The sequence below is a fragment of the Cervus canadensis genome, chromosome 24, assembly GCF_019320065.1.
Source record: "Cervus canadensis isolate Bull #8, Minnesota chromosome 24, ASM1932006v1, whole genome shotgun sequence".
Taxonomy (NCBI): domain Eukaryota; kingdom Metazoa; phylum Chordata; class Mammalia; order Artiodactyla; family Cervidae; genus Cervus; species Cervus canadensis.
Window position 1 is genome coordinate 39,891,892 of NC_057409.1, and position 20,360 is coordinate 39,912,251.

At 44.4% G+C, this 20,360-nt stretch overlaps 1 long non-coding RNA gene across 2 annotated transcripts in view; it reads left to right on the forward strand.

The window, feature by feature from the left end:
• The first annotated feature begins 4,373 nt into the window (after positions 1-4,373).
• The window catches only part of LOC122426701, a 72,622-nt gene continuing 56,635 nt past the window's right edge, over positions 4,374-20,360 (forward strand). For both annotated transcript variants that reach the window (XR_006265216.1, XR_006265217.1), the window contains exon 1: positions 4,374-4,617. This is a non-coding gene — a long non-coding RNA (uncharacterized LOC122426701). The remainder of the gene's footprint in view (positions 4,618-20,360) is intronic.

Genomic DNA, 20,360 nt, shown 5'->3' on the forward strand with positions numbered 1-20,360 from the left:
CAGCCTTTCCACAGGAGTTTCCATTTGAACATCTGAAAGCAACCTCAAGTTAGAGGAATGACTTCCTAATGAGTGAACTGTAGACAGAAAAGGAGGTATTATTTCAGCCAGCTAAATGATCCTAACATCACACCAGCAATTCTAAATGTCGTTCTTGTAGACATACAATGCATTTCACTATTCCAGCTTCAACTAAATGCTTGGTAAGGATAAGTATCAGTATTTCATGAATTCAGGACAGACATTTTGGAGAAAGTAAAAAAGTAAAAAGAAAGTAAAAAGAGATAAATTAGAAAAAGACATGAATTTGGGCTGGAAATGCATGGACTCACTCTGCAGGGAGAATCAGTGAAAACTCCCAATCCATGACTTCAGACAGGTGAGCCCATTCCCACAGAGCTAAGGAGCACAGGTCAAGGTGCGGGGAGACTGTGCTCTCCTTTCCCCACTTCCTCCCACTTTATTTATTTGTTCTTAAAATTGAGGCAAAATTGACCCATACCATTGTATTAGTTTCAGTGTACAACATAATAATTCGATACTTGTATATATTGTGAAATGATCGTCACCATCAATCTAGTTAACATCTGTCACTAATACACAGTTGCAAAAAATATTTTTTTTTCTTGTGATGAGGTCATCTGAGATCAACTCTCTTGGCAACTTTTTTCTATTTATTATTTTTTTAATTGAAGTATAAACTTGGCAACCTTGAACTATGTAATACAGTATGGACTGAATGTTGTGTGCTGTATGTGACGTTCTCCTAACTGACTGTTTTATAACTGGAAACTTGGACCTCTTGACGTTTTCCCTCTTTTACCCCTACCGCTCTTTTGAGGATCCTTTCTCTTTCATGGCAGTAGCACTGGTTTATAATATCATATAAGCTGCACATGTGCAGCATTACATTTCAGCTTCTGTACACCCAACCTCACGCTCACCACCAAAAGTTTAGTTTCCATTGGTCACCATTCAGTTGATCCCTTTCCTCATTTTTCCCTCCCCCTCCCCCCCACACCCCTTCCCCTCTGGTAACCACGACTCTGATCTCTGCATCTATGAATTGTGTTTTGTTTTGATCATTCATTAATTTGATTTATTTATTTACCAATATTATGCATATGAGAAAAATCATATATGGTAATTGTCTCTCTCTGTCTGACTTATTTCACTTACTGTAACGCACACCAGATCCACCATGTTGTCACAAGGAGCAAGATTTCATCTTTTTTTATGACTAATACCCTGTTGTATGTATAACCTATATCTTCTATGGACACTTAGATTGTTTCCATATTTTGGCTGTTGTTAATAGTGCTGAAATGAACACAAAAGGATGTATATCTTTTTGAATTAGCATTTTCATATTCTTCAGATCACTAGTCAGAAGGGGAATTGCTGGGTCATATGGTAGTCCTAGGCTTAATTTTTTGAGGAGCCTCCACACTGTTTTCCACAGTAGTTGCACCAACTCTTTTGGAGGAAATTTTCAAATACAATAATGAGCAATAGTGATATAAAAGTATTCAAAAGATTTCAATATTTGTAAATGCAAGGCAAATAGATATTAGATACATCTGTGAATATTTAGTAAACTGTTACAGAAAATGTTAATTCTAAGGAAAATATGTAGTATAACATAATGAAGATTGGCAAAGAAAAAAGTCTCCCCCCTTACAACTCTGCACAGAATTTGTCTTGTCCCATCTACCACCTTGATCTTTTGATATCTGCCATATCACCATCTGCAGGCAGTACTGCAGTTATAGTGTGTGTGTTAGTTGCTAAGTTGTGTCTGACTCTTTGTGACCTCATGGACTGTAGCCCACCAGGCTCCTCTATCTATGGAGGTTCTCCAGACAAGAATACTGGAGTGGGTTGCCATCCCCTTCTCCAGGGGATCTTCCCGACCCAGGGATTGAACCCAGGTCTCCTGCTTTGCAGGTGGATTCTTTACCATCTGCACCACCAGGGAAGCTCCACAGTTACAGTAGTTGCCCAGTTTAGATTCCCACCAGTAGTGTGTGAGGGTTCCCTTTTCTCCTCACGCTCACCAACACTTGTAATCTATTGTCTTTTTGATAACAACCCTTCCAATTGGTGTGAGGTAATACCTCATCTAGGTTTGGATTTGCTTTTCCCTAATAATTAGTGGTGTTGACCATCTTTTCATGCGCTTTCTGACCATCTGTATGTCTCTTTTAAAAAAATGTCTATTAAGATCCTCTGCCCATTTTTAGGGCTTCCTGGTGGCTCAGACAGTAAAGAATCTGTCTGCAGTGTGGGAGACCTGGGTCCACTCCTCAGGTTGGGAAGGTCCCCTGAAGAATGGAATGGCTTACCCACCCCAGTATTCTAGTTGTTCTCATGAAGTTGAGTTGTATGAATTCTTCATGTATTTTGGATATTACCTAGAGGGTTCTTTGTCAAAGTATAGTTCAATTTAGTGCTCCAAGGATTCCATGAAGGAAGTCATGGGGTTAGGAATAGAAAGGAACTAAGAAACAGTTCAGCTGATAAAATTGATGGGAATGGATGGTAGAATGACAAGGCAAGCAAATATTGAAGATGGAGGATGGGGCCATGACCCAAGAGATGAAGGAAGCCTCTCGAAGTCAAGGAAATGGGTTCTCTCCTAGAGCCTCCAGAAATAGATGCAGCCCCTCTGATGACCTTCATTCTAGCCCAGTGAGATGCATTTCAGACTTCTCATCTCCAGAAGTGTGAGATAATAAATCTGTTTTAATTTAAAGCACTACCTTCGTGGTAACATGTTATGCACACTTTCGTGAGTTCACCGTTTTGCTCAAGGCCATCCCTGAAAATTTTGACATCAGTTATTTACATGCATCTCCCTGTAAAGTCTTAACTGCTTTCATTGAAAAATGGGGCAGGAGTTTAGATGCTTTAAGCTTTAATGAAACATAACTAAAACAATCCCACAGGTAATATTTCTCTGCTCATTTAGAAGGCACTAGAGGATCCTAGATGTCCCTGGATCCCCATCAGGAATGTTGACAGCCAGTGGGCAAGCCTGCCAGCTCACAGAAGTTTCTATTTGAAGAGATGCCAGATGCGCACGCAATTCACAGATTCAACCTTCCACGCAAGAGTTGCTAACACACAGAGAAAGTGGGCATTGGGTCTCTTTTCATGGAATGTAAAGTCTGAGCAGTCGAGACACTAATCTTCTGAGTCTTTCAGGCTATGCCACTAAGTGGCAGATACAGCTTCGTGAATTGGTTCATCAAACTATCCAGAAGATCACAGCTTCCAAATGCAGGCCTCTGAAAGGGCTTCTCTTCAACCTCTATTTCTTGATTCACAGAGAAGGGGAGGCATTAATTGGGGCTGGTTGTTGGGTCACCCCCTACTCACCACCCTATGCTCATGTGCTTCCATGGGGCCAAAAGAGCAGCTGTAAAATCAGCAGCCGCCTGTAGTACACGCGCAGCCTGGGTTTTTATTATAAACACACACTTCCTCCTGTGTTAGTGCATTATCTGGCTGACCTGTTAATTAGTCCTCTGGTCCCGGTAAAGTCTTTTTACTTACAGGCCAGAATCGCTATTAGCACTGTCACAAAAATAGTCACTTGCTTTTGCCCATGATGTTTTGCTGTGAAAGAAACAGCCTAGGTTTTTTTTTTGCCATATCTTCTTAAGGGAAAGGAAGAGAAAAAGTGCATATACGAAGAGTGTAGTCCTGGGTGTCAGCTGTGGGCCATGCCTTGGAAAACTTGATTAGGTCCAGTGGATAAGTGACTCTCTCACGAAGTGATTGTAAAAACTTCTGTTCGAGCTTCCCTCAGGGGACTTGCTGGCAGAGAATGGAGTTTCTCAACAGTAATACATTTTGAGGTTATTATGCGAGGAGAAGAGAAATACTGGGATTCGAGAGGCTGTTTTTATGACAGGCCAAAGCGCTAAAAAAATAACCAAACTCATGCAAACTCCAGACGCAAAAGACATTTCAAAGTCTGCTGAAATTTGGTTGACAGCAGAATGACTGACTGACTTAGGTTGTATCCAGAGACAGAGATATGAAAGGATGTCCATTCACACCCAGGAACAGAGATGGTGCAGGAACAACCTTCTAAGAGAATTCCCCACATTTTCGAGAAAGGTTTGTCACGTTTTTTTCTCCTCTGCTTCCTCATTTTTAAGGATGTGACTAATTGTCAAAATTAGTGAGTCACAGTGTTGCTGGGAGGTCAGAGTGTGGCTTCGTTGGGTGTTTCTTTGAGCAAGGGCGCTAAGTGAGCGGAAGCCCGCTCCGTGAAGGCTGAGCAGACAGACTCACTGGGCACCGTATGAGGCATCTGATTGGAGGATGGACGCGCATGTCCGTTCACAGGGCAGGAAACGCAAACGCAAACGCTTCCGAGCCGGAAGTATAGAGCGTTGCGTCCCATCCTGTTGAAGGACATCTAAGGAGACGCTCTCCAGGCTTTCTACCTGGCTGTGGAGTTGGGTCATTGAATGGTTTGACCTTTTCTGAGTCAGGATGTAAGGCTGGTTAGTTTTATTGACCTGTTCATTAGCTATTGTTGAGGACTCAACAAGAAAGATGAAAACACTTGAGGAGCGTCATTCTGTTCTTCTTTGACACCAGGTACGCAAACTCTTTGTGGCTTTCCATTCTTTATACATTCGTTCCCTCCTGCATTCATTCCCACATGCTTCTATGCGTTCATTCAACAAATATTTAATTTTCTCCTGCAAATCTTGGGTCACTGTGGCCCTCAATTGCTGAGTTGTTGAAGCACTTCAGAACCTGGGTTTGCTGCTGGATTAGGTACAAGAGCTCAGGCCGCGAGCAGGAAGGAGGCTTTAGGAAAGGCATGGGATTGTTGGACTGGTCTTAGTTAAAAAGGCACAGGGCTTCAGATGGGATTTCAATTAGCTGAGTTGTCAGTGACACTATGCATTGAACCTTATCCCAAGCACTTTGGTTGAACAAAAAAGTTATTGTGACCTAATGAATGGAAACAAGATGTTTCACCCTCTACTGGGGACGTGATTAAATGGTCTTCAACATTAATAAGGCATGCAAAGGGGCAGGGCATGAGGCCCTTCTCAGCTGGGGAGTTAAAAATATATTCCTTCAGCTTGGTATATTTTATTTTAATTAATTTTTTTTTGGCCTCACTGTGCAGCATGTGGGATCTTAGTTCCCCAATCAGGGACTGAACCTGTGCCCCCTGCACACAAGCATGGAGTCTTAACCACTGGACCACCAGGGCCAGCTTGGTATATTTTAATTTTTCATTGCACCTGTTACCTGATTGTATTCTAATTTCTTTACTTACCTTTTTTGGGTGGGGGCATGTGTAATGAAAGTGTAGGTATATATGTAATATGTTCTTAGGGACTGGGTAATATTGAAAGCAGTTAATACTTCTGAACTCTATACTTAAAAATGGTTAAATGGTAAATTTTATGTGTACAGTTCATTGCTTCTAGCCACAATTTAAAGATATTGAAGGAGATGACCCCGTATTTCAACTAGGTGACAAACTCGTGATGAGACTCTCATCCATCCACCTCTCCATCTACCTGTCTATCCATTTTTCTACCCATCGATTTTAGAATTAGAATCCAGAACAAAGGGAATTTTCATGAATACCTTTATTAATACATTTGTTTGAGGTAAAATTAGAACTTTTCTGAGTGTGAGCAAGTTTGCTTTGGTAGTTGTTTTGATAAGGTTTTTTTTTTAAAACTTTATTTTCCATATTGGTTATTTGGAAGACATTTTTGCACAAATTGGAGCTAAGTCTTTAGCTCCATGTTTACAATAAAAATATATTTAAAGCAGGAATTAATATATTGAAAAATATCTCTTTTACAACTATTTAAAGAATATAGTATAAATTTGGAGTATTAATTTGATGATGTGCAAGAGGAGACTCAAACATGAGACCGTGACTTAGAGGGGAAATCTCTTGGTCATCCTAATGACCTACCTTTTTATTTAATAACTTAGCTGAAAATTGAGGGAGATTTCTTCAAACCTGTAAGAATTTCTTACACAGGAAGAGCACTTCCAAGCATGGTAATGATGGTTTGAGGTTTAATTTCCATGCTTTAATCAACAGAAAATGCTTACTAGGTAGCCCCCACTGGCAACGGGGAAAGTTTGAGACATTGCTTGTTCATTCTCCTAGTCTGCAGTTGTTAAGTTTAGCAAAGCAACCCAGTAGGCTGCTTATATCTGTCCTCCTTAGCCTGAAGCCTTATCTTTTTGGCCATGAAGCCAAGCCTGAGGGAGCCGCTGGCCATGCTAGTTGCCCATAGTTAAGCCTATTTGTTCAGTAACATTTGGTTCTGGATAAATGGCAGTGCCTCCTCTTATCGGACCCAGGGTGTTATTCCCTAGACCCTGCCTGGTTGCTCACTGGCATGGTCTCCACCTGGCAGACAGGTTCCTGGGGTGCAGAGGAAGGAATCAGACGCTAAACGTGAAAGACTGAATCAGACCTGGGGGAAGAGTCCCAGAAAACGCCCTCTCCCCCAACTTCACTGCACCCTCTCTGGGAGGCTGTGTGGGCTGGGTGGTCATGAATCCTGGAATCCTGGAGTCAGACTTCCTGGGTTTGAATCTTAGCTCCTCCAGTTTCTACCTGTGCATCCCCGGGCAAGCGAGTTAGACATATTTGATTCTGCCCTTGCTGTGTGGAAGTCAGTGCAAAGATTTCTAGATGAGGCTGGACTCACCAGGATTGCCAGAGTTTTGAAGATGTAGTCAGAGTCTTCTTTAGGTCTAGAATAGTCTCAGCTCATCCCTTATTTCTTAAACAGTAACCCAGCAATGCCAGTACCACAAACCCATCCACCACACTCTTCTTTATTTTTGTTGGGGGAATGGAGAAACAAGGGGGAGGTCAGGATGGGGGAGATGCGAGGTTCCAGTTCTGGCTTCAGAGAGGAAGTGAAGTGAAGTGAAGTCGCTCAGTCATGTCCGACTCTTTGCGACTCCATAGACTGTAGCCTACCAGGCTCCTCCCTCCATGGGATTCACCAGGCAAGAATACCGGAGTCGGTTGCCATTTCCTTCTCCAGGGGATCTTCCCGACTCAGGGATAGAACCCAGGTCTCCTGCACTGCAGGCAGACGCTTTACCCTCTGAGCCACCAGGGAAGTGTGCAGAATATTCTAAGAGGGTGACAATGAATGCACACCCCAGCACCTCAGCTGTTAGAGAAAGGAAGACCCCGGGGTCCTTAGAGCAAGCCCAAAGGAAACTTCTCAGGAGCATGGGTGCACCTCCCAGTAAACACGAGCAATGTCAATAGGCCCAAAGATCTTTTTGTTTGTGTGTTTTATGATGGAAGTTATTTCCCCAGGGCCAGTCCCTGAGTGAGCCTGACATTCTGTCTTCTTGCCAGAGTCACTGCCACTGGCTGTGTCCCCCACAAAGGGGGAGCTGATCCCTGAGCTGTGTGCCTTGCTGCAAGACTGAGTCTGCTGGGAGGAAGGGGGAATATCCCCCCACTCACAGAAGCATCTTCTGCTCTCCCAGCCTCGCTCCCTGGACCAGATCCTGAGCACCTGTCCAATTTTGGGTGGCGCCTCCATACAGGCCAGCGGCAGGGGTGGGGGTGGGGGAGCGGGGTCGGCAGGGTCTGGCGCTCCCCTCCATTTCTGTTGCCCTTACTCCTCTTTGTGGCCTTAAATCTTCTTGATTTCTCCTTTGCTGGAGAGTTTGAAAGTATCATGCCTACTATGGAAAGTATCATACATGCAAGGGTTTTGACATATGACCTCTGCTGGGAAGAGAGTGTATTTTAAGAGAATTGTCCAGTAGAAGGCTATTCTCAACAGACAGAAATAAACAGGGATGGAGGGTCATCAGTCATCCTGGGGAGGGTTTTTTAGGGGGGAGGAAGGATCAGATTTGTCTTTTCTGCATTTGTAAAAAACCACTCGATTGTTTATAGAAGGCCAGGTCTGGCTCCTAGACTTGAAAGGGTGTGTTTTCTGTATAAATGTGCACATATTTAGGATGAGAAAAATTATCTAGCAAAGGCCAACATAGTCAGTAGCTTCCTTGAGACTTTTGGTCTTTTCTTTCCCCTACTCCTGCTGGTCTCCGTCTCTCTCCCCTCTCTTCTTTCCTGTGAGTCCCTGCGGGAATATTGCATGCGGGGTGAGCACTGTCTTCCATTCTTGGTGAAATGGAAGGTCCCTTTATTCACATGATAGATAGATGTGTATGCATACTAAGTTGCTTCACTCGTGTCTGACTGACTCTTTGTGACCCCATGGATTGTAGCCCTCCAGGTTCCTCTGTCCATGGGACTCTCCAGGCAAGAGTATTGCAGTGGGTTGCCATTCCCTTCTCCAGGGGATCTTCTCAACCCAGGGGAAGATAGAACCCAGGTCTCCCGCATTGCAGGCAGATTTTTTTTTTTTTTAACCAGTTAAGTCACCAGGGAAGCCCAGATAGACGTGACCAAGAAAGAACTAGAGTTTCATGTTCTCCAGGAGAATGATGAAACCCTATTTTCTCCAGTTCCTGTGAGTGAAGAAATTAATGTTAATGAATGGAATTCTGAATTTCAGACCATACTTTTATTTTTTTTAATATATATGTATTAAAAATGTATTGTATTGTCTACTTCCCTAGTAGCATAGCTGCTAAAGAATCCGCCTGCAATGCAGGAGACCCCGGTTCAATTCCTTGGTCAGGAAGATCCCCTGGCGAAGGGATAGGCTACCCACTCCAGTATTCTTGGGCTTCCCTTATGGCTCAGCTGGTAAAGAATCTGCCTGCAATGTAGGAGACCTGGGTTCGATCCTTGGGTTGGGAAGATCCCCTGGAGAAGGGAACGGTTACCCACTCTAGTATTCTGGCCTGGAGAATTCCATGGACTGTATAGCGTGTGGGGTGGTGCTCAAAAGTTGGACACGACTGAGTGACTTTCACTTTCACTTTCAGTCCTTCTTGTCTTCCACAGAAGTGATGCCAAACGTACAATGGGGAGACAGAACATCTTGTAGATTATTCCTGAGGTTAACAAAGCCTAGTGTCTCAAAAACCTATGGTTAAAAGAGGCATTTTTAAGAGTAAACTCTAGATTTACACTATCAAGGTTCAACTCCCACACTTCCTTCTTAGGGCTCTACATTCTATTCCAAGCCAGTTCATTTAGTTTCCCCATCTGTAGCTGAGGATCGTAATAGTATCTAGTTTAGAGGGTTGCCAATAGGATGAAACAAAATACACCATAAAAAGCACAGCCCCTGAAATTTAATGAGTTCTCTCTGTGCTAGACTTTTATTATTTAGTTATTGTTAATATTTTACAACTATTATTCTAAGGAATATAAAATCATTATTAAGATATTTAAAGTGTTAGTGTTATCATCAGTACAGCTTAATGGTGTAGAGTACAGATTATAGCTGCCTGAGTGCAGACCATACTTCTAAACTGCTGAGAACATCACCTTTGTTCTTTTAGCTAACAGACTATACAGGCTATAGTTCTTTTAGCGAACAGGCTATACAGTTAGATGACTCTAAAGGTAAATATTTAGCATCCTTGAATTTGTGAGTTTTAATGGAGGGGACTGTGAAAATCTCTGCTTTCTCTCTTATTTGTGCTAAGATTGAATTTGGTTATTTTGTTAACTCCGGATCCTTACATACTGTTATTCTAGATCACAGGTTGGACAAGAGAATTGCCAACATGCCAAGTGTTATAAAATATATCTCTATCCTAACTGAAACATTCTAGGGATGCATAGATAGAGGATTTGGGAGAAATACCCTGTGCTGTTTCAGGCTTGTCAGGCAGATCCGTGTTCTGTGTAACAGTTGGATGACAGTGTCCCTGGAGAGGTGTCATGGTTGCTGAGCTTCCCCCAAGAGTGACACTGGAAGAGAAGCCAGGGCTGGCTCCTGATCAAAATGGCCATCCAGCCAGCAACCGCTGAAATCTGCTCCTGGAGGGGGCCTTCCTGCCTGACCCAGAGGGTCTGCAGGGAGCGTGTGCCTCGGCTCTGGCTGTGTTTACTTAGGCTTCCTGGACTGTGAGTCATGAACATGGTTAACTGCCTGGCTGGCCAGTTAGTGCCAACCCAGCAGAAATAAAACAGAGTAGGTTGAACTGTCACCAAGAGAAGAAAGCTTTCTAATTCTATCAATTTGATCGAGCTGTTTGAAGCAGAGAATGGATCAGACAGGAGCCCCCCTCCCCTGACCCTGCACCCCTGGCTGCATCTCCATGCAGAGAGAGAGCATTTGGCTCATAAAGGCCAGTGCCCGTCACTGGGGGCCAGTCAGCTCACACTCACGGTTGCAACTGAATTTTTAACGCTCAGCAGAGGTGGAAAAATCATGATGTTTCCTCTTCATAATAGAGCAATGACACCACAGAGAGTGTGTGTGTTTACGTGTGCAAGAGTTCTAGAAGGAGGGAACGAATACACACATGACATATAGAGGTTGGAAAGCAGGGAAGCCGGATGGAAAGAGGGAAGCTTAATGGCTATTTAATTGTTTTTAAATAAACCATAAAATCATACTGACCAAGGGCCTACTGGGCATTGTCCATGTGTGAACATCTCCACGTGAAGTTGTTTCCCAAACGATAGATTCGTTTGCTGAGACTCACGCACCAGGGTTGTCAGAGGCTGGCGGGCTCCACATGAGCATGCGATTTCAGATTCGTCCTCGTTCAATGCTTCTGTAACCGTGTCTAACAACAGCTGTCTGGGGTTTCTACCCAGAGCCCTGGCGTGTTTCATGCTTTGTGCTTTGAGATTCCCTGGGTCCCTAGCAGAAGGGGAGTGGCTGGTCACCGGGGGGTGATATACTACTCCTGGCGTTAGCACAGGCAACCTCGAGCTACATGGGAAAGAATTTTCCAAGACACCAGGGTAAGGAATGGGCTACGTCTACTTCTCATCTTGGCAGCAAGAGTGTTTCTGAAATAGTTTGTGTTGCACAAAAGTGTAGTTTATGGAGAGCAGTTTGTTGATTCAGCTATAAAACTGTGACCCACAATATGTTTGTCAAGGGGAATGAACTCTGTTTGTTTTCTATTGACGACTATACTTTTCATGGTTGAAACCCAGCTTCTCCTAAAGAGAGTCCTTTGGTTTCTCTGCATTTCAGGGACTGAGGAAGTGGTTCTTGCAAAGTCTAATTTCAGTTTGGAGTGTACTAGCTTGTAAGATCAGCTGCTAATGGACACCTATGACTTAGGAATGAGAACCAAGGTTGGGTATTACCCTTGGGTGAACAATGGTTCGCAAAGTAGCATGTTCTAATCTCTGGAAACTGTAAACACTGTTTGGTTTGAGTGGGGGGGAAAAGAGGATCTTTGTAGATGTGATTAATTAAAAAATCTTGAGATGATCACATTATCCTGGGTTATCTGGGTGAGCCCTAAATGCTGTCACAGGTGTCCTTGTATGAGCGAGGCAAACAGAAAAGGAGATGGCCATGTGACCGGAGCGACTGGAGTGATGTGGTCACAGACCGGGCAATGCCAGCAGCTGGAAGAGGCGAAGCATGGATTCTCATCCAGAGTCTCCGGAGTGAGCCTGGCCCTGCCAACCCCTTGATTTTGGCTCAGTGATGATGGTTTCAGGATACTGTCCTCCAGAACTGCGAGAAAATAAATTTCTATTGTTTTGAGCCACGAAGCTTTCAGTAATTTGTTACAGCAGCCCCAGGAAGCTAATACACATTCTTTTCATTAATTGTATTTATGTGAGATATATCTATATCTAGTTACATATCAGTATAAAATAAATATTTATAAAAGATAGATTGTGTGTGTGTGTGTGTTGTGTATGTGACTGTTACTTATAGGGAAGGCACATCGTAAGGTCTATAGAGCTGTTCTTTTTTTTTTTTTAGTTCTACCACTTTATTGCTACCAACCCATCTCCCTCTGCCCTTGTGCACACATGCTCAGTCATGTAACCCCATGGACTGCAGCCCACCAGCCTCCTCTGTCCATGGACTTTTCCAGGCAAGAATACTGGAGTAGGTTGCCATTTCCTTCTCCAGAGAGCTGTTCTTCTTAAGAGCTTAAAGTCTGGTCCCTCAGTTAAGCGCAAGAGTCAAACTGCCTTAGGTTCACATCTATGACTTATTAGCTCTGTGATCTTAGACAAGTTAAATAACATCTTTGGAACGTAGACAGTTCTTTGAGGATTAAGTGCACTAATCCATGTGAAAGCACAGTGCCTGCCTGAAGGTACTCTGACATGTCAGCCCCAAGGCGATGGCCATCTAGGCTGCTCCGGCTTCAATCAGGGCAGAACCTGACAACTTCCATATTTATGGAATGAACTAAGTGCTTTAAGAAGGAAAGGGAAAGAAATCACTTTGGGCTGAGGGATTTACAGGAGCATTAAAAACAGGGGGGCAGTCAGGTCTAGGACTTGGAGGATGAACAGGTTTTTGGTAGACAAAGATGGGAGGTGAAGACCAAGGAGACAATCTAGGTAAAGGAGACTGTGAAAAAAAAAAAGCTGTGGGAAGAAAAACCCGTGGTGGGGTTTCCAAGATCTGGTAGGAGGGTTTGAGGGACACTGGAGATCAGGCAGGTGAGACAGGTCAGGACCTGGTAGAGAAGGGTTCTGGAAGACTCCTCAGAATATTTGCTGCTCTACCCAGCTACAGCATGGTCAATTAAGTCACAGGTAATTAGACCTCCTGCCAGGAGCCTAAGCAAATTCTTGGCACAGGATGCTTAGGAGAGTGGGAGGAAGAAAACAGTCCTCTACTTGTGAAGTGTCAGGTGAAGGGATGGCCAGACACTCACCACTCGTCTGGATGAAGGATTGCTCTGGGCCTGGCAATTCATGGCCAGGTTTTACAGTAATTGGAGTGGCGCCTTCTTTATCTACAAGGGAATCATTTTGCTCTGCCTTCAACCATAGCTTTGGAATCTGTGCTATTTAGTGCATTAAAGTATGCCCATTAAATAAGTAAGTTATGCTAACTGGCCTGGAACAAACACAGAGGATAAATGGGCTTTTCGCAAAACAAATAGCAAACCCAGTGTCTCTCACATAGCTTGCTGAGAGTTGGAATTCTCACTGCAGTCAATCTTCTGGGATTTAGGTGCCTGTACATGCAGAAGTCAAGGAGGGAGGGTTTAATGCATTTTGAAAGGCAACCAGGGCATAAGAAACAGCTCTTCTAAGCTGATAGGACTGAGGCTGGACAAGTAGCAGTCTATGAGTGGACATGTGCTTTTGCCCAGGGTTGGGCTGTTATGATGAAGGGAAGTGTACTTCTATAAGTATTTCATTAGAGAGGGTAAAACCCCAAAGAAGCTTCCACTTGACAAGGCATCCATCCTTGCCTGCCTGATCACATGTTGGGATTAGCATGCTTTCTAACCAATGGGTAAGGCTCCCAAGTTGGGCTGAGGTCTCCGAGACGTGGTAGGGAAGGCAGATGAAGCCAGCCTCTGGCATTCTTACACGGGGATTTGAAAAGGAAAGATTTATCTCAAGCGTCATGGTTTCAAAATTCTAAGCACAGCATCAGTGGGGTGTCCAGTGAGATGTTTGAGTAGGAGGTAATTTCACTTTTTCTCTTGCTCGGCTAAAGGCAGGTGATAAAAACAAAAGGCTTTATTTATAACAGAGGTGGGATATTTGGAAGAGGAGGGAAGTAGAAATACTTTCAGTGAAAGATTAGGATGAATCAGTGACAGAGGATGGCGGGGAAGCACTGCGGGGGAGAGAGTTACAGACAGAAGGAAATTCAGATGTTTCCAGCTCCTTCTCTCTGTTCTCTTAGCTGTTCATCTCCATTTGTTATTTGCCCCTTTCCTGTTCCGAGTCTTTCATTTTTGTGGGTTTCCTGCTGATATCAGGATTGCTACTTCTGGAACAAATCTGGGCAGTTTATGATATAATATTATCTGAAGAACCCAACCTTTTTCAGTTTTTAGGAGGCCCCTAAACTTTCAGGTTAGTTTTGTAAAAAATCTTATTTTAAAATATACAATTAATACATGCAACAACATGGATGAAACTCAAAATAACCATGCTGAGTGAAAGAAGCCAGTCAATAAGATCACGTACTGTATCACTCCATTTATACAGAACTCAAGAAAATGCAGAGTAATCAATAATAACAGAGCAGATCAGTGGATGCCTGAGAACAGAGAAGCTGGGAGGAGGGTGGGGTAACAAAGGGACGTGGGGAAACCTTGGGAGATGATGAGGATGTTCACTATATTGATTGTGGTGGTGGTACTATGGAGATATATGTATATATATCACTTTTTCTCTTGCTCGGCTAAAGGCAGGTGATAAAAACAAAAGTGCTATGTGTAGTACAGTATGTATAGAGTACGGTAGTATATGGAGTACAGAATGTATAGAGTACAATGCTGCATGGAGTGCAGTATGCATAGAGTACAGTAGGGGAGATTATCTTTATTTCAAGCCCATGATGTCCAGAAGCAAGTGTAAAAGCAGTGGTGATGTACGGTATTGTACTATATAGCCAATTGTGTAAATTGGGTATCTAGGCTAACTTTATTGGACTTAGGAACACATTGGATTCATGAACGTGAACTCATTTGCAAGTAGAGGAATTATTGTATATACGCACACACACGTATATATGTATAAAACTTACCAAACTGTACACTTTAAATATGTACAATTTTACATGTCAGTTGTAACTCAGTAAAGCTGTTGAGAAAACCAACCTTAGCTTTCAAACATCAGCCGGTTAAACTTGCGTAAAGATGTGTGCGGGGAAAAAGGCAGGCGTCATAACATGGTGTGCGCAGTGCTGGGACAGAGCCACTGTGTGGGAGAGGGGACTTGAACGCAGCCTGGTGGGGACGCAGGGCCAGGGTGTGCCTCCCAGGTGCCTGTGGTTTAGAACGGTCTCCCTCTTCCTGCTGACTTCCATTGTTCCTGGTCAGGTCCAGCTTCTGCAAAGAAGGAAAAAACTCACAAGCAAGAAAGCAGTGTTCATTGGCCCGGAGCCAGTGACCCTTCGGCCCGTTCCCTTCTATTTGGTTGGTGCACATTCACACCCCACGTACTCCAGAGGCGGCAACCAGGCCTGAGACTGCCAAGTAGTCCCTAAAGTAGTCCCCGAGTCTCTGTGGCTCTTACTGTTAAGAAATAGGGGAAAATGAAAGCCAATCTCTGAAGTTCTTAATCAAACTGTAATAGACCTTGGTAGAAAAATATGGGCATAGACATTTAATATTCTGAATTTTTTTTCACTTATTCCTAAAGTACTTGTTGAGCGTATACTTTTAACTGGTAATAAGCAGCATGCTTATAATTGGTAATAAGATGAAAATCATCTCTCATAGCACTTGCTGTTTCAGGCCGCAGAGATGACAAATCACCAGGTGATTACGCTGTGGGCTCTGTGTATGTACAGCAAGCTCTTCGAAAATGGAGAAGACCCCCCAGATTGAAGTGAAGGGGAAGCTTCCTAGTGGAAGGAGGAGAGGCTGGAATTTCTTTTTAGGAACATATGGAGGACGGCCTTTTCCAGGGAAGGCAATGGAGTCCCCTAAAGACACTGAAGATTCTGGGCTAAAGACGAGAAGTTCAGTGGCCCCTGAGGCTGTGGTAAGGTCCTAGGAGGACAGGACCCTAAACGAGAGCCCGTTACAGGCACTGGAGTCAATGACAGAAAGAGGAAATGACCGCAGCAGACTCAGGCCGGGCTGCGCTGCACTCGCCGGCGTGGTGACAGTCCCAGTGGCCATGGGTCTGAGGTCCCAGTGGATGTAAATGCCTCGGTGACCCAAAGGAGCCACGAATGAACAGACTTTCCCTTCTCAAACGTGGGATTGTGAGGACAACTCAGGGAAAACAGGAGGCGTGGCCAAAACAGGACATGAACTCATAACACAGACCCAGGGGGGAAAAGTCACAGCTCAGCCCGTGTTAAGATTTGTGCTGGGGCTCTGCACTCTCCAGGGTCCCTCCTGGAGGTGTAACTACAGTTTACAGCAATGACTGTCCGATGGACTCAGGAGCCATAGCTGGGAGATAATGTGACTCTCCCGCAGTCTGGAGGCTCATGTGGCTTCCTGTAAATATCCAGGGCTTTCAGCCTGAACTGCGCAGCCCAGGTAGGCTCCTTGGGCCACCCCCGAGGACACGGGTGCTTTACAGTTTTCCACAAGCTGCTGTTTCTCTTATCAGGATGGTCACTCTCTGGCTAATGAAAAACATCTCTCTGGCCCAAACATGACCTTGAGGTTTATCTAAATCGTTTGTTGCTCAGCAGAACAACATATATCAGAAGTGAAATATATGCCAAAAGACACTTCTAATGCACCATTTATCTTTGCTGTAATTGATTCTCATGCAGGACAAATACCCGGTGGGGATTCACAGAGGGCTTAACACACTCTGCCATTATGATGACATCATCTCACATAAAGCAGCCCTTCTGGATGCCTGATAGATGACAAGGTCTTTTTTCTTTTTTAAGTGCTGCTCACAGCACCACATTTAACTATGGGATTACAAGGAGCAAGTGTTCTGATCGTACTTCCCAGCCTTTATTTTCAGCCGGCACTGTCAAGCTCATCCCACACTCCAATCAAAATAAAATTATTTCAAAATCCATACCCAATTGATGACTCTTGTCAAAAGAAACTGTGTAACAATGCATATCTATCGACTTTCAGTTTGGGTCGGTGTTGAGATTTATCGTCTCTAGGCAAATATTGAGCTGGGTGAAGTTTCGGTCAGTTATGTCCTTCTTAGTCGATAAATCTAAGAGTTAGACTTGGGGAGGAGTCAATGCCCATGAGCAAGCATTTGTGTAAACTGATGGTTTTAAAATCCATGAAGGGGATATAGAACCACAAAACCTAGTTCAAAAACTGCTGAGACCCACGGGTTTCAAAGAAATGACTTAAAGATGTGCAATAAAAACTAGAAACACCCCGGGTCGGCCTGGAGCATCAGAGGCAAGAGGGACTGGAAGGTTTCCGCGTCGGGGACCTTCCTCTCCTCCATGGTCCTCAGGACACCGCTCAGGCTGTCGGGGAAAAAAAAAAAGAAAAAAAAAAAACTAGAAACAGTGCAGCCAAAGTGTGCCCCTGAATATCGCAGGCTAAGAGTGAGAGACCACCTTGCTTTGAAGAATGGTCCGGGATGAAAAGGTCTCCATCTGTGAGAACCATTACATGCAGTTATACATCATGATAATATTAATTACATAATCATTGCAAATGGCCCTTCAGGATGTTATCCTCTGACCCCCAGGGCCGCTGCATGGAAGGCAGTTGAGTAGTAATTGGTGGTTTCTCTAGATCCGTTAAGTGGAGGGGTGGGCCGCTGAACCCTGCTGTCCAAACTGATGTCTTAAAGTGAGCAGGGGGCCTTGGGAGGTGCTATCAAGGCTATTATACCAGCTGGGCTTCCTGTATTCATTGCAAACTGCAAGACCATCTCTCAGCAAAGCCTATTTGTTCTTTGAAATGTCAGCACACTGTTTTAAGTCCTAATGTAGCATTAAACTATTCTTTTCAAGTTACAAACACAGAAGGGGAAAAGAAGCATACTGTTGGGACATGTAGAGAATCTCAGCAGAGCAAAATATATCCTGTACTAGTCAGGATAGGCTGGGCTGTACTGTGGTAACAAATAAACCTGCACGTGTAAGGAGCTTCCTTCAACGATTCATTTCTCATTCACACCGCAGTCTGCGATCTGAACGGCTTTCCTTGGTGGGCTCCTCCACACGGGGACTCAGGGATAAACACTCCTTCTAATTTGTGTTCTCACCATATTGAGAGTTTAGTTAAGCTCATTCCATGTTATCGCTGCCTCTGCATCTGTTTTGTTTGGCCAGTCAGCCCGCAGGGACCTTGAACTGACTCCGGCCCCTTCACACAAGCCCACGCCTTAGTCTGCATCCTTCAGTGTCACAGGCGAATATCAGTTTCCTGGGATGTCTTTGTGATCAGCCGTCTCCCTCCACTCCTGACATCTGTGTGCCTTATTCTTACCACACCCATGCTCTTTTAGTTTGAATTGACCAATCCGGCCCTAACCTGAAAATCCCAACCCCTCTGCCCACGCACCCTAATAAAGACGTGTGCTCTAAGTCCTGCCTCCCTGCTCTCTTTGCACTCTGCCTTGACCTCCCTGTGTGAGCCCTTGGAACCTGCAAGTAGTAAACTTCTGTTTCAGTTTCTCTTGTGGTCTGTTGTTGAAACTTGACTCACCATCCAGCGCCCCGTGTTCCACTTAACACATGCTAATTAATAAAGTTATAACATACCATTTTAAGCAGATGGTCTTCAAGTTAGTCACGAAGGGAAAGCGAATTGGAGGTTCAGACGGAATGTTCTTAATGGCCAGACCTGGAAGTGACTCTGTATCACTTCTGTCCGTCTTACACTGGGAAGAACTTGGTCTGATGAGGTGGTTTAACTACAAGGGAGCCTGTGACTTGTAGGCCTTTTGAGTGCCCAAGAAGTATTGGTTTTGTGGACGCACAGTACTGTCTTGTCCCTGCCAGTCTTTGTAAAGGGAAACTGACCTCTGATGGTGCAGGTGGTGTAGGGGATGCTGCCAATGCCTTCATCCTTGGTCCACCTCTGAGCTTCCCCCGAAGCACATAGGCAGTTCCTATGCACACTGACAGCTCCCTCCTGCAGACACCCACCTCTCTCTTCTCTGTCCGAGGACTGTCAGAGCTCAGGGCAGACCCCAGGCACCTGGAATTTGATGATCCCCAATTAGAAATTGATGGGTACACAGCCCAGCTTTCTTGGCCTTCCCAGGGACAGTTTCTGGAAGAGACGCAGGCTGTAACGTTCTCGTGGGGCCGAGCCTCAGTGCTGACCGTGGTAGCTCATGCACTGATCATCTTCCATCGTTTGTTTCTCTCTTCTAGGTCTCACTCTCTCCACTGGCTTGCTTATTCTTCCCAGGCTCATTCCCAGTAACGCATTTACTCTCAAAGTCCTTTGTCCCTACTCCTGCTTCCATGAGAATAATCTAAACAAGGAATCGATGGGCAAAGCTTAAAAGCCAGCTGGAAGAGTAGAATCCCACAGCAGAAGAGACTCCTAGGTGGGTTCACGCAGGTCTGTCTTTGCTTCGAGGGGAATGTGACTCGGGAAGGAGGGACTTGAGTGGGGAGGCTGGGGTGGAAAGGTCAGGAGAGGTGCTCAGTCAGGATGATGCAGACTGGATGGGGGCTTGAAGGACTTGTTACTGATACCACATAATTAAAGGCCTCAGATGCCGGGGACTGGTCAGTTTTGGTAAGTGTGGATTATCTAGGCCTTTCCAAAATGCAAACATTTTGCTCAGAATTCTTCACCAATAAGGTAAAAATTCAAACTCTAGATTCCTCAAGATGGCATACAAGTTCCCTTATCACCCAACCTTGACCTACATGCCCTTCTCTTTCAACATCCAATTACACCACCTGTTTGGTTCCCTAACATTTCAGGATGACTCTCTTCTCCTCCTGGGATGTTCAGACTCTTCTTTAAGACACAGCTCAGCCTAATGTCTTCTGTAAAGCTGTCCCCAACTTCCCCCACACGATTTTCATTATTTATTCATCCAACAAGTATTTTAAAAACGCCTGCCAAGTGCCAGGCACTGATTGAAGTACTGAGGATAACAGTAGGGGAAGAACTGACAAATCCCTGCCCTTATGAGGTTTACCTTGCAATGTGGGGAGTTAGAAATAAACACCTGTCTCCTCCAGACTTCAAGCCCCTCACAGGCAATGGGCGTGTCTTTTCCTGTCTTTATTCCCCGTGTCTGGCAGAGGGCTCAATACATCTGCTTAGTGACTATGTTCTTAGCACTGGGAGATGATTGCAGAGATGGCAAAGTGGTGGTAACAGTTGTACTTAGTGGGAGATCATATTTATACCTTGCTATCTGGATTTCCTTTAAATCGGGCTGCTTGTTTCATATTTTTGTTTATTTCTTAGGAAAGGCTGTTAATGTGTTTACAGTGATTTTATTAAGGAGACTTAGAAAAAAATAATTTGAAAGAATGACTCCGTCCAACACTGTGCACAGACTTCATGCCACCAAATTGCATGTTTTAAAACAGGTGAGATGGTCAGTGTTATGTAAAAGGGAAAAAAGTGAAACTAGACACCCACTCTGTACCAGGCCCCAGGTACTCCTGCGGTTACGGGAAGACACTGACAAATAAGATGTGGTCTCTGTCCTCGAGGGACCTGGGGTGTCTAGCAGGAAAAGACTTGTGAGCTGAAGGGAAGGTCAAGAGTTGTTACTGATGTTGGGGGAGAGCCTCTCCACCCTGACATTCAGATCATGCCACTTTGGTCACAAGTGACGCCCCATGAGTTGGAGGCATCATGAGGGCTCAGAGCACCAC